The sequence below is a fragment of the Schistocerca cancellata genome, chromosome 1, assembly GCF_023864275.1.
Source record: "Schistocerca cancellata isolate TAMUIC-IGC-003103 chromosome 1, iqSchCanc2.1, whole genome shotgun sequence".
Classification (NCBI taxonomy): Eukaryota; Metazoa; Arthropoda; class Insecta; order Orthoptera; family Acrididae; genus Schistocerca; species Schistocerca cancellata.
Window position 1 is genome coordinate 817,439,321 of NC_064626.1, and position 13,737 is coordinate 817,453,057.

At 40.3% G+C, this 13,737-nt stretch overlaps 1 protein-coding gene across 5 annotated transcripts in view; it reads right to left on the reverse strand.

Annotated features, from left to right (window-relative positions):
* LOC126188174 (E3 ubiquitin-protein ligase RNF19A-like) overlaps nucleotides 1-13,737 on the reverse strand; it is a 359,822-nt gene that overhangs the window by 207,078 nt on the left and 139,007 nt on the right. For all 5 annotated transcript variants that reach the window (XM_049929728.1, XM_049929719.1, XM_049929692.1 and 2 more), the window contains one exon: nucleotides 1,512-1,576. The gene's annotated coding sequence lies outside the window, so the exon portion shown is untranslated. The remainder of the gene's footprint in view (nucleotides 1-1,511; nucleotides 1,577-13,737) is intronic.

Sequence of the window (13,737 nt, forward strand, 5' to 3'; positions counted from 1 at the left end):
CGTACACAATGTATAAAGTGGAAATACATTGACGGAGCTGTCATTTGTACTCAGGTGATCCATGTGAAAGGTTTCCGACGTGAATATATCTGCATGAGGGGAATTTGCAGACTCTGAATGCGGAATGGTAGTTGGAGCTAGACGCATGGGACATTCCATTTTGCAAACTGTTAGGGAACTCAATATTCCGAGATCCACGGTGTCAAGAGTGTGCCGCGACACCAAATTACTTCTGACTACGGACAATGCAGTGTCCGACGGCCTTCACTTAACGACCGAGAGCAGCGGCGTTTGCATACAGTTGTCAGTGGTAACAGACAAGCAACGCTGCATGAAAAAACCGCAGAAATCAGTGTGGGGCGTACGACGAATGTATCCGTTAGGACAGTGAGAAGAAATTAGGGTTAACGGGCTATGGCAGCAAATGACCGACGCGAGTGTCTTTGCTAACATCACGATATCGCCTGCAGCGAATCTCATGGGCTCGTGACCCTGGCGGTTGGACCCTAGACGACTGGAAAACCGTGGCCTGGTCATTTGAGTCCCGATTTAAGTTCGTAATAGCTGATGGCAGGGTTCGAGTGTGGCGCAGACCCCACGAAGCCATGGACCCAAGTCGCCGACAAGGCACTGTGCAAGCGGATGGTGGCTCCATATTGTTGTGGGCTGTGTTTACATGGAATGGACTCGATCCTCTGGTCCAATTGAAGCGATCATTGACTGGAAAAGGTTATGTTCAGCTACTAACAGACCATTTGCTGCCATTTATGGACTTCATGTTTCCAAACATACTGGTTCGTGATTGGTTTGAAGAACATTCGAGACGGTTAGAGCGAATGATATGTCCACCCAGATTGCCCAACATGAATCCCATCGAACATTTAGGGGACATAATCGAGACGTCAGTTCGTGCACAAAATGCTGCACCGGCAACACTTCGCAATTATGGACGGCTATAGAGGCAGCATGGCTCAATGTTTCTGTAGAGGACTTCCAACGACTTGGTGAGTCTATGCCACTTCGGGTTGCTACACTACGTGGGCAAAATGAGGTCCGACACGATATTAGAAGACAACGGTGCCGTTTGGTATCTCAGTGTATATTAAATCTGATAACACTTGTCTCTCACAGCGGAATATAAAATTTACTTTCTGGGAAGTATCTCATGTTCACGTGCAAACCGCGTACGCCTAAATTCCAAACGTCTTCAATAAGAAAAGAAATGAAAATTTCTTAAATGCTTTAACAAGCAGTACGGCTTAAGAACACAACTGCGAAGCTACACTCAAATATAAAACAAATGAAATCGCACTGTGTCGTTGAAGAAAAACACTTTGTATGTACTTTAAATCTCGCAGTTAGATCTTTTAATACTAGGCAACTGTATTGCCAACATTTACTTAGAAGAACTATGCAATTTGATGGTGGCGTTGCGCTTATCATTTGATCTCGATGTCATGACTACAACCAACGCTTAGTTTATTATCAACTCTTCATGTGTCGAATCTTACCTAATAATGTGGTCTCCTTCTACGCCACAGGATCTTAGCACCAATGACTGTAAAGGCTGCGTCCCCTGAAACAAGAAAAGACTGATTAAGTCAAGACGTTTCCAGCAGCGATAAAAACCTTACGCAGACCTTAGGCGCTGTAGTCGAACTGTAAATACACAGGACAATACAAAAGAGAGCCGAAGGATCATTAGCAGTTTTACACAGAGTTGCCAAACGACTTCTATCGATATTCGATAGCTGTCAATATATCACTATTACCGCTAATTCCATCACGTTGCATCGAAAGCTCTATAACCACCAAAACACCGCAGTAACACTGAATCGAGTATTTCATTTTGCGGCTTTAACGACAAATTTAACTCTTGTTGGAAGCAATACGAGCGGGAACTGGGGGAGCTACAGCTTAATAAAAACTGAAATAAACGGTAATTTCATGCATAACGATTAGCGTATCCTTTTTCTGGGTTTATAAACGAACGAAGTGATCTACACTTCTTGCGTAGAAAGTAATATCTTTAATTACAGCTGTTTTTTTTTCTCTCCAACTGGAAACTATCCGTCTGAACAATTCCCTAACTTTAGGAACGACATTTATGCTTGAAAGGAGCTAATGTAATAATCAACATGATAAAATCCACATAATCATTCAATTTTTGAAACCTAACAGTGACGTTTAATAGTTTAATACCTAGGATACGCCTGAAAACAACTGAGAAAAGGCAAAAGTATAGGATGATATAATTAAACTTTGAAAACGCTGTATAAATAACACCACTAGTAAGAATGACGTCAAATTGCAACGGAATATTACCGAAGAAGGGGGGAAACGTATGGCAGAAAAACAGAGAGTGAAAATTGATCAATAGATGATGCTGTGTGTGTCAGAATACGTAATGTAAACACCAGTCATGCGCACGCCCCACTGGAGTTGGTATAAACACGCCGGGTACAAGGCTTTTCCTCCTTTCGCGTCTGCGACGTTCGCCATGACTGTCTCAATATAGGATCACGCTCCGTTTGTAAAGCTGTATTACAAGAATGATAACTGTGCACACGTTCACTCTGCAGAAGTTCCGGACACTGAAAGTTTTGAAATAAGGCGTTGGTCCGATGATTGCCGTGGGTCTAGAGAAAATGATTCGGAATTTCGGAAAGACGGGTTCTTTTGGTGTGCAACCTGGTAGAGGGATTGATTCGACTTCAGTGGAAGGAGTGGCCACAGCAATGCGGGAGACGACGAGTGGTGGTGTGCAAACGTGTAGTGCACGGAGAATTGCCCGAACATTGGACATACCCGTGAGCACGGTGCATAAAATCCTACGAAACATCATTCTTTGCTATCCGTTCAAAATAACCCATGTGCACGAGTTGCTTCCTGTTGACCTGCCAGCAAGAGAGACCTTTGCTTTAAAATTTCTTGCTCGCATGGAAGTGGACTATGATTGGCCGTGGAAGATTTTGTGGACAGACGAAGCCCACTTCCATCTGACAGGATATGTCAATAAACAGAATATGTGCAACTGAAAATCCACACGCAAATCAACCACACGAAAAGGTCACTGTGTGGTGCGAGTTAACGGCATCATTTATCATAGAGCCATATTTTTTCGAAGAGACAGGTGCTTCCGTCCTGTTACCTGTACCCTCACTGGTAAGTGCTATGAGTGTCTTTTGCGCAACCACGTCATTCCAGCTCTCCAACAGCGTGGATGTGTGGATGGGATCATTTTTATGCAAGATGGCGCACCTCCCCACATTGCAAATCCAGTTAAGCAGCTGCTGAAGTTCCATTTCGGAAATGCTAGAATTATCAGCCGCCATTTCACTACAGCCTGGCAGTCCCGATCACCTGATCTTAATCCGTGTGACTTCTAGCTGTGGGGCTCTCTGTAAAACGTTGTATTCAGTGTTCCGACTGCAAACTTAGCTGTATTGAAGGCACGCTTCGCGTAACACATTCTGAACGTGACCTCGGAATCACTTCGATCAGTTGTGGAAAATACTCTTTCTCGATTTCAAGTTGTTACAGAAAACAGTGGACAGCATATAGAACATGTTTTGCACCAGTCACACGGAAATTAATAATCCGATTTGATTTTGATTTACGCTTTTTATGCGTTTTTTGGCCTCAGGACAATTTAAAACCGATCTTTCCCATGCGATGTGATATGACCTTGCCATGCGCCCATGTATACTGAGTAGTACAGTTTGTTTTACGTCAGACGTACACCTTAGGCATTGTTGTATGATTCATTTGTCATTTAGAGTCGACCGCTATTAAATTATGATACTTACAGCGCCATCTATTACTACATTTTATAACTATTTTTCTTCTCCTATACGTTTTCCCCTTTCTCTTATAATATTCCGTTGCAATTTGACCAGTGGTGTTATTTCTACAGCGGTTTGAAAGTTTAACTTTAATTACAATCACCCAGTATTTTAAAAACGACGTCGTTCCTCAAGATATTGCAAGTTTTGAGTAATGTATGTGACGTACAATTGTCGTCAAGTGAGGTCACTGTTAACACTCGCCTAGAGGAAGAAAATCAAATGGCTCCACGCATTATGGGACTTAACATCTGAGGTCATCAGTCCCCTAGACTTAGAACTACTTAAACCTAACTAACCTAAGGACATCACACACATCCATGCCCGAAGTAGGATTCGAATCTGCGACCGTACCAGCAGCGTGGTTCCACACTGAAGCGCCTAGAACCGCTCGGCCGGCGCCTAGAGGCAGACATGAGTACTGATCTCAAAGGACGGCCTTGAATTCGCTTCGAAGAGATTTTGCAGGAAACCACGCATAACCAAATCTGGATGGATATTAGGATCGACCCTTCGTAACACCAGTCCAGTCTCTAAACCACTGTGACGCCTCTCACTGTGTGGTAAGGATTTTTTTTCCCCTTAGAGCGTGGCTGTTTTTGATCGGTGTACATGAAGGGAGCCTAGAAAACGAAAATAACAGTGTTAAGTGAACCGAGTCAATGCGACTCTGAAATACCTTAGTTTTCATTTTGTTCAGAAGATCAGTGAAACAGAGCTAGACACTCTGCAATATTAAAGCAAGACTACTGAGTTATTTATTTCAGAGAGCTACATGTTGAGCATTCGCGCATTCATATGGTTTGCGTGACATAGGCAGTGCGCCGGGATAGAGGTAGAATCTGCCTATTTGCGTGCACGCACATCGTAGCTCTTCGTCTGTCTACAGCCTGCTATTTTCATATTCTTCAGTGACTGAAAAAAAAAGCGTTAGGATGAGAAGGGGCAATGTGAGAAAACTGATGCGTGTGTTTAATGTTTCGTTACAACATGCGATCATTCGGGTACTATACCCATTTACATGTAGCAGAGAATCACAAATAAATATCCAACTTTGGACGAATCGGATCATGGACTTCCGTATCCGTATCTGACTGGGAATGGTTTCGCGTGTAAGTACAATTTATAACTGAAGTGTCGTATCATACTATCTAGCAAATGGCATGACCTGAAATCCCACCGGGCATAAACCACTGATGGTGCATTTAGAGGTACAGCGTCCCGAACTGATATCAGGTACATCAGATGTAGCTGGGCACCATTCCTGAAGGACGACGTGTTAAAGCGTCTGACTCTACAAGACAGTAAAACTAGTACCAGTCCAGGAACTAATCTTAGAACAGTTTCAGAGTCTACCTTGCACAGCATATGATGATTCAAGTCTGCCATAGACTGCGTCTTGGCCATACGCTGACTCATCGGAAACAGCTCGACGTATCTAATATTTTTTCTCACAATTACTTCTCAGCACAGCCTGCCCTGTGACACCATTACAAGCTTAACACCTGAGGTCATCAGTCCCCTAAACTTAGAACTACTTAAAACTAACTAACCTAAGGACATCATACACATCCATGCCCGAGGCAAGATTCGAACCTGCGACCGTAGCAGCAGCGCGGTTCCGGACTGAAGCGCCTAGAACTGCTAGGCCACAGAGGCCGGCTGCAAATTCAAATTATGTATCAAATACAAATAAAATACCAAGCATAACACAGCCTAAAATGCAAATAATGCAGCAAGTCCAGCTCAGCCTGTAAACTTTTTTATCGGACGCGATGGAATTCAGTGGAGAAAAACACCACCACCTCCTAGCAGAACGCTTATTCATAATATAATGAAAGGTACTTCAGGTCCTGTTTGGGGAATAAATACACAAACACCAAACGATTCTTGGTGTTAAACTTCACCACAATTAAAATTGTGGGCGATAAAATTCATTGTACGAATGTGGAAGGATGACGCTAAGCCGGCCGGAGTGGCCGAGAGGTTCTAGGCGCTACAGTCTGGAACCGCGCGCCCGCTGCGGTCGCAGGCTCGAATCCTGCCTCGGGTACGGATGTGTGTGATGTCCTTAGGTTAGTTAGGTTTAAGTAGTTGTAAGTTCTAGGGGACTGATGACCACAGCAGTTAAGTCCCATAGTGCTCAGAGCCATTTGATTTGAAGGATGACGCTAAGCTGCGTAATGTCACAAACGACGAAATCAATGACTGAATTGTTTTGGAATTCTCCTATTAGCTGGCAGTAAAGAAGCTGCGATGTTCCTATTCGGGGATTATTTCACGACTCTAATGGTAACCCTGTTTATATGGCAACCTTTTCTATGAACAGGCTTGAAGAAATAATTAGAGCTCTAAGGATCGACAAAGCACGCACCCGACAAGCTAGGAGCCAGGATGATAAACCGGCAGCTTTCCGCAATGTGTGGGAACTATTCATAAACAACTACAGACAGAGATTTCATCCAGGAGAGAAATTCACAATAGATGACCAACTAGCGTCTTTCAGAGGGTGTTGCATATTCCTAAAATTCTAAGCAGGCCAGCAAATATGGAGAAAAGATATTCTGTTTCTGCAACTCTTTGACATCATACGCTATAGTTGGGCTAGTGTACTCAGGGAAAAATCCGGAACACCCTCGTCAAGCTAATGGTGTAGGTCATGTGGCGAAGAGCTTGGCAAAGACGTTTGGAGGATGCTCAGCCAATATCACGATGGACATCTACTTTACCTGTGTTTCCCCGTTTCAGCAGTCGGTACTGTTCGCTATAGCAAACCACAAATTCCACCTATAATGAAACCGTGTAAGGCACGAGATTTTCTGTCATTTGGATTCAGAGAAGATTTGACTACTGTGAGTTATGAACGAAAGAAGACTAAGAGTGCGGTGCTACTAAGTTCCATGCATCACAACACCACAGTTGATGAGATTCACAGGAAGAAATCAAAAATGATTTTACTTTATAACAAAACAAAATCATTTGTGAATTCTCTTGACGCAAAGGTAAGTACTCACACTTGCAAAGGACAGACAAGGAGGTAACCGTTTGTTTCATGGACTATTGTAATAGACGTTGCACTTATAAATGCTTTTTCTATTTATTCACAAATCAACATCCACAATATCAAAACGGAAAACCATATAAAAGGAGCATTTTCCTGAGACTTCCCTAGAATTTATTCGTCCACACGAGTCCGGAGCCAAAACTTCAAATATGGAAAGAAATATCCTACAAGCACTGGCTGGATGTGGCGCCAAAAGGGGCCAGGAAATGGATATCATCCACCAAAGAAAAAGACATAGAGGAATATGCTTTTTGTGCACATGTGAATTGGAAAAGAAAATTGCTCACTGTTGTTCAAAATGTTCCGACAATGAATGCAATAAACACAGTGTGCCTGTTTGTGAAGAATGTTTGCAGTTATGTGTAGATCTTAGTGACAGGCAGTCTAATCTTTATTTGGATAACATGCTGCGTAGCTTGATTTTTGTTGTGCCTGTGTAATCTGCAACTTAGCCATTTTCTTTCTTTCTGTTTTGTATTTGGATGCTTTATGCGTACTGATTTGCTTTGTACATCACCAATATGCAATTCCTAGTTTTATATATATACGTTATTATATGCCAAAATAATAAAATTAGTGAATATTAAATTGAAACTTATTCATTGGAATTAATGTCCATACTTTCTCCTGATTTAAACTAACTACAGATATGTTTTATAAGACTGTATTCATCGTTTATAAAAGTAAGTTTTTGTAAAAATTGTAACATGGCTGAAAAGTAACAGTATTTACAGGAATTGTAATAGGGGCTTCTGAGGCCCCCATCATACATTAATGTCAGTCCAAACACTCATACATCCAAGAGTTAAAAATGAGGTTGTGTTGGTTACAGACTTATTTGGAACAGATCCATCATCGAGTTTTCTAAGAAATGTTGTTGAATAAGTGTTCTCACGGCATTTAGAGCACATTCATGGGGAAGCAAGTAAAATAGGAACCTCTCAGAGTGACTTAAACGTACTGATCTCCAGAGGAGTCGTCTCATTCTTTATCAAAATTCGTTAATCGGTGCGATAAAAGTAAAGTACATGTTGCAAATGGTGATGAGGTGACTGAACGCGGGACATTAATTAATATTTACTCAATATCTGCAGAGGCTCCTTAAAGCACCCATCTAATTTCATATTTCACATTGTCACTTCTGAGACATATATTTGCTGTACACACGTGAAAGAAACAAACAATTGTTCGAAAATAAGGAACAAACGCCTTGTGAACGACAACAGATGGTAGATACAAATATGTTCAAGATAAATATAGATTTCTTTTTAGTGGTGGGCCTTTTCCTTCCTGGTTTTCCATCCTGAACGTTTGTTGATCTGCAACACCTGATATGTAACTACACATTGCACATTACATCAAGTTCCAAGGCTCTACATCAACAAAATCTTCAAATGACGTAAGTAATCACCTAGAAGGTAAGTTGTTTTAGAAGTAATATCGGTTAAAAATGTTTATAGCTTTATTCTCCCTTCTCAGTACGTCGGCAGGGTAACCTGATTTACATCACATGCAGAATACGTGACAGCTTATACACCTGCACCGAAATTTCCAACTGGAAACCCAGCGTGAGCCGCTAGAGCCGTCCCGCCTGTGAGCATCACTCGGGCAGTGGCGTCACTATATAGAGGCAGTCGCAGGCCTCCTTTCACGCACGCCTCAGTCGTCTGTGTAGTCTACCGTGAGCTGCACTGCAATCAGGTCAGACGGTGAATGCTCAAAGGTACGAAGTACAATTACTCATTTGAACCGCGCACTTAAAAGACAAAGCCGGCAATATGCTCGTAGGCCTGACAAAGTCATTCCGTTACATGACAATGCTAGGCTGGCCAGACGTCCCGGTTTTCATATAAATGGCCTGGTATTCCGAGATTCAGGACACCTAACTGTCCCGTATTTGTAATTGAGAAACAAATGCGATCAAAATCATTTTTCAATTAAATATTTGTGAAATACAAGTTTCCTAGACGTACAACATTACTGAAATCTGTATCTTCCCCTTATTTGCTTTACCTCGTCTTATGTCTAAAGAAAAAGTAAAAAATATGAGAAAAGAAAAGCAGGTATTATCTACCCTCGCCTCTAACTTGCCAAACTTCCACATTATGGCCCTCGAGACAGGTTCAAAATGGTTCAAAAGGCTCTAAGCACTATGGGCCTTAACATCTGTCGTCACCAGTCCCGGAGACTTACCTAACTAACCTAAGGGGCATCACACACATCCAGGCCCGAGGCGGGATTCGAACCTGCGACCGTAGCAGCCGCGTGGTTCCGGACTGAAGCGCCTAGAACCACTCGAATCACAGCGGCCGGCTCGAGACAGGTAAAATCAGAACCATAGGAGGTATGAAGCAGCATTAATGCGCTTAAACTATTTCTGCTAATTGGACTGCACGCACATGGAAGTTAATTTTGTGAAGAATGTGAGCGATGCAGCGTCTGTTATTAGTGCTTACTGAATACTGTTTGTTGTGTATACACACTTGCCCTAACAGTCTGAAATCTTAAATTTTGATGCTAAATGTATAATGTATATCTGATTACTGATTAGTTATATTAAATAGATTTTAGGATTAACAAATAGTACCTAAGTACTTAGTGAGTAAACACTGCAGAAAATATATCCAGGTTATTACAACGTCTATTGTCGATTTCAAAATCACGAAAGCCGACAAGAAAGCTAACTGTAAGTGTTACAATGAAGTTAGGTATAAAGTACAAATAGAAGTGTCCCCGTTTTTTCTATCTGAAGTCTGGTCAGCCTAGAAAATGCCAAACCACATGTTAGTAACAGAGTGAAGAAAAACTTGCAGGGACTTCGATGAGATGTCTCACATCGCCCGCCCTTTCCTATTCACCAGGCATCGCCCCTTCTGATTGGCATTTGTTTCAGTCCATACAGCAAGGCCTTTCTGAGCGACACGTCTCAACTTTTAACTATCTGGAAAACTGTCTCCATGAGTGAATCAGTTCAAAAGAACCGATTTTCTTTATTATTATTTCTTTCTTTCTTTTCTCAGACGGTATGTCTGGTCAAAAATGGAAAGTGACGCGGACCTTGATCAAGCGTCACCTCCTTTTAACTGTACGGTATATGTTATATTGCATTTAAGAACTTTCGGGTAATTGAACATGTATCAATAATTAAGGATTTCTGTAGTTGTATCATAAGTTTGGATGTAGCTGTATTGCATTGATGTACTGGTGGATATTGTGTGGTATGACTCCTGTAGTTGATAGTATAATTGGTATAATTTCAACTTTATCCTGATGCAACATGTCCTTGACTTCCTCAGCCAGTTGGATGTATTTTTCAATTTTTTCTTCTGTTTTCTTTTGTATATTTGTTGTATTGGGTATGGATATTTCGATTAGTTGTGTTAATTTCTTCTTTTTATTCGTGAGTATGATGTCAGGTTTGTTATGTGGTGGTGCTTTATCTGTTATAATGGTTCTGTTCCAGTAAATTTGTATTCATCATTCTCCAGTACATTTTGTGGTGCATACTTTTATGTGGGAACGTGTTGTTTTATTAATTTATGTTGTATGGCAAGTTGTTGATGTATTGCTTTTGCCACATTGTCATGTCTTCTGGGGTATTCTGTATTTGCTAGTATTGTACATCCGCTTGTGATGTGATCTACTGTTTCTATTCGTTGTTTGTAAAGTCTGCATTTATCTTTTGTGGTATTGGGATCTTTAATAATATGCTTGCTGTAATATCTGGTGTTTGTGGTTTGATCCTGTATTGCAATCATGAATCCTTCCGTCTCACTGTATATATTGCCTTTTCTTAGCCATGTGTTGGATGTGTCTTGATCGATGTGTGGCTGTGTTAGATGATACGGGTGCTTGCCATGTAGTGTTTTCTTTTTCCAATTTACTTTCTTCGTATCTGTTGATGTTATGTGATCTAAAGGGTTGTAGAAGTGGTTATGAAATTGCAGTGGTGTAGCCGATGTATTTATATGAGTTATTGCTTTGTGTATTTTACTAGTTTCTGCTCGTTCTAGAAAGAATTTTCTTAAATTGTCTACCTGTCCATAATGTAGGTTTTTTTATGTCGATAAATCAATCCCCTTCCTCCTTCCTTTCTGCTTAATGTGAATCTTTCTGTTGCTGAATGTATGTGATGTATTCTATATTTGTGGCATTGTGATCGTGTAAGTGTATTGAGTGCTTCTAGGTCTGTGTTACTCCATTTCACTACTCCAAATGAGTAGGTCAATATTGGTATAGCATAAGTATTTATAGCTTTTGTCTTGTTTCTTGCTGTCAATTCTGTTTTCAGTATTTTTGTTAGTCTTTGTCTATATTTTTCTTTTAGTTCTTCTTTAATATTTGTATTATCTATTCCTATTTTTTTGTCTGTATCCTAGATATTTATAGGCATCTGTTTTTTCCATCGCTTCTATGCAGTCTCTGTGGTTATCCAATATGTAATCTTCTTGTTTAGTGTGTTTTCCCTTGACTATGCTATTTTCCTTACATTTGTCTGTTCCAAAAGCCATATTTATATCATGGCTGAATACTTCTGTTATCTTTAGTAATTGGTTGAGTCGTTGATCTGTTGCTGCCAGTAGTTTTAGATCATCCATGTATAGCAAATGTGTGATTTTGTGTGGGTATGTTCCAGTAATATTGTATCCATAATTTGTATTATTTAGCATGTTGGATAGTGGGTTCAGAGCAAGGCAGCACCAGAAAGGACTTAATGAGTTTCCTTGGTATATTCCACGCTTAATCTGTATTGGCTGTGATGTGATATTATTTTAATTTATTTGGATATTAAGTGTGGTTTTCCAATTTTTCATTACAATTTAGGATCTACTTTGTATATTTCCAATATTTGTAGTAACCATGAGTGGGGTACACTATCAAAAGCTTTTTGGTAATCAATGTATGCGTAGTGTAGTGACCTTTGTTTGGTTTTAGCTTGATATGTCACATCTGCATCTATTATCAGTTGCTCTTTACATCCTCGTGCTCCTTTACAACAGCCTTTTTGTTCCTCATTTATAATTTTGTTGTGTGTTGTAAGTGTAATTAATTTCTGTGTAATGACTGAAGTTAATATTTTGTATATTGTTGGTAGGCATGTCTGCTTGATCTTTAGGTTTCAGATAAGTTATTCCATGTGTAAGTGTATCAGGGAATGTGTATGGGTCTGCAATGTAACTGTTAAATAATTTAGTTAGATGTGAATGTGTTGAGGTGAACTACTTTAGCCAGAAATTTGCTATTTTATCTTTTCGAGGGGGCTTTCCAATTGTGCGTAGAATTAATTGCTCGGGTGACTTCATGTTGCAAAATTACCACTTCAGGCATTTGTGGTATCATCTTGTATGAGTCTGTTTCTGCTTGTATCCACCGTGCATGCCTGTTACGTTGTACCGGGTTTGACCATATGTTGCTCCAGAAGTGTTCCATGTCTGTTATGTTTGGTGGATTGTGTATTTTAATGTGTGTGCTATCTATTGCCTGGTAAAATTTCTTTTGGTTTGTGTTGAATGTTTGGTTTTGTTTCCTTCTATTTTCACTTTTTTGTATCTTCTAAGTCGTTTGGCCAATGCTTGTAATTTCTGCTTCTTTTCATCTAATTGCTCTATCGCTTCTTGTTGTGAGATTTTACCTAACCTTTTTCGTTTTTTTTCTGACATTTCATTTCTTATAAATTGTGTTAGCTGTCCGATGTCTTTTCTCAGTTTTTCTATTCTGATCTGTAGCCTGTGTTGCCATGCTGGTTTTGTGGGTTTCTTCTGTGTGTTGGTTGGTTCTGATCTCTGCCTAGTATGTATATTTAGTGTAGTGAGTGCTCCTACATAAACCAGTAGTTGTAACTCTTCCATAGTTGTGTTTTCATTTATTTTGTTGTGTATGATTGTGTTGATAGTTTTTATTGTTGTTTCGACTTGTGGGTTATTTGGCGGTCTATGCAAGAATGGTCTAATGTCTGTATTTGTGTCTTTGTATTCTATATATGTCAGCAGCAATTTTTCTTCTATATCTAACATGTCTGTCACTTCATGTTCTATGTGTGCTTGTTCTGGTGGCTGTCTTAAGATTTCGTTTTCCTGTGATTGTTTAATTGATGTGTGTTGTTATTTGTTTGTTTGCTCTGGGATGTTTGAGTCCGTTACTGTATTTTCTTCTTCTTCTGATTGCATATTATTTTGTTCCAGTATTTGTTGTACTTGTTGTTTGATGTTTTCTAATTCTGACTGGGGTATCCTGTTATTTTTGATTATTACACGGATCTGATCAGCTAGTCGTTGTTCTGTTACAAATTTTAATTCTGTGCATCTGGTAATAAATGTTGTGTATACTTGTGATCGGTTGTGTTAGTTCTTAGGTTTGTTGCTTGGTAATAACAGAACATGAGGTGTCGATTAACTTCATCTGACCATCTCATCCTCTGTCTTTGTTTTCCTTCTAGGGTGGTTGCAGAAAGCATATCCTGCAAAACACCTCTATTTGGATTTAATTCATTTTCCAATTGTCTAGCAGTGTCGTTACCATTGTGGGCGGGCATAGGGTTCAAGCGTCGTCCCCGACCATGACGGCGCTTGTCCGAGGCTTCTTTAGTTCTGTCCTGAACCAACTAATCACACTAAAAGGGGGGTTAGCCCTATTAGTGGTTTGTTCTTTTCGTCGCCTTTTACGACTGGCAGAATATACCAGAGGCCTATTCTTTTCCCGGGACTCCACGGTTATTATTATTATTATTATTATTATAATATCAGCACCACCACCTTGGAATTCACCTGTTGCTCGAAAAGTGGGAAACGGTTGTTGCTATTGCAGAACACTACTTTCACTAAACTCTCA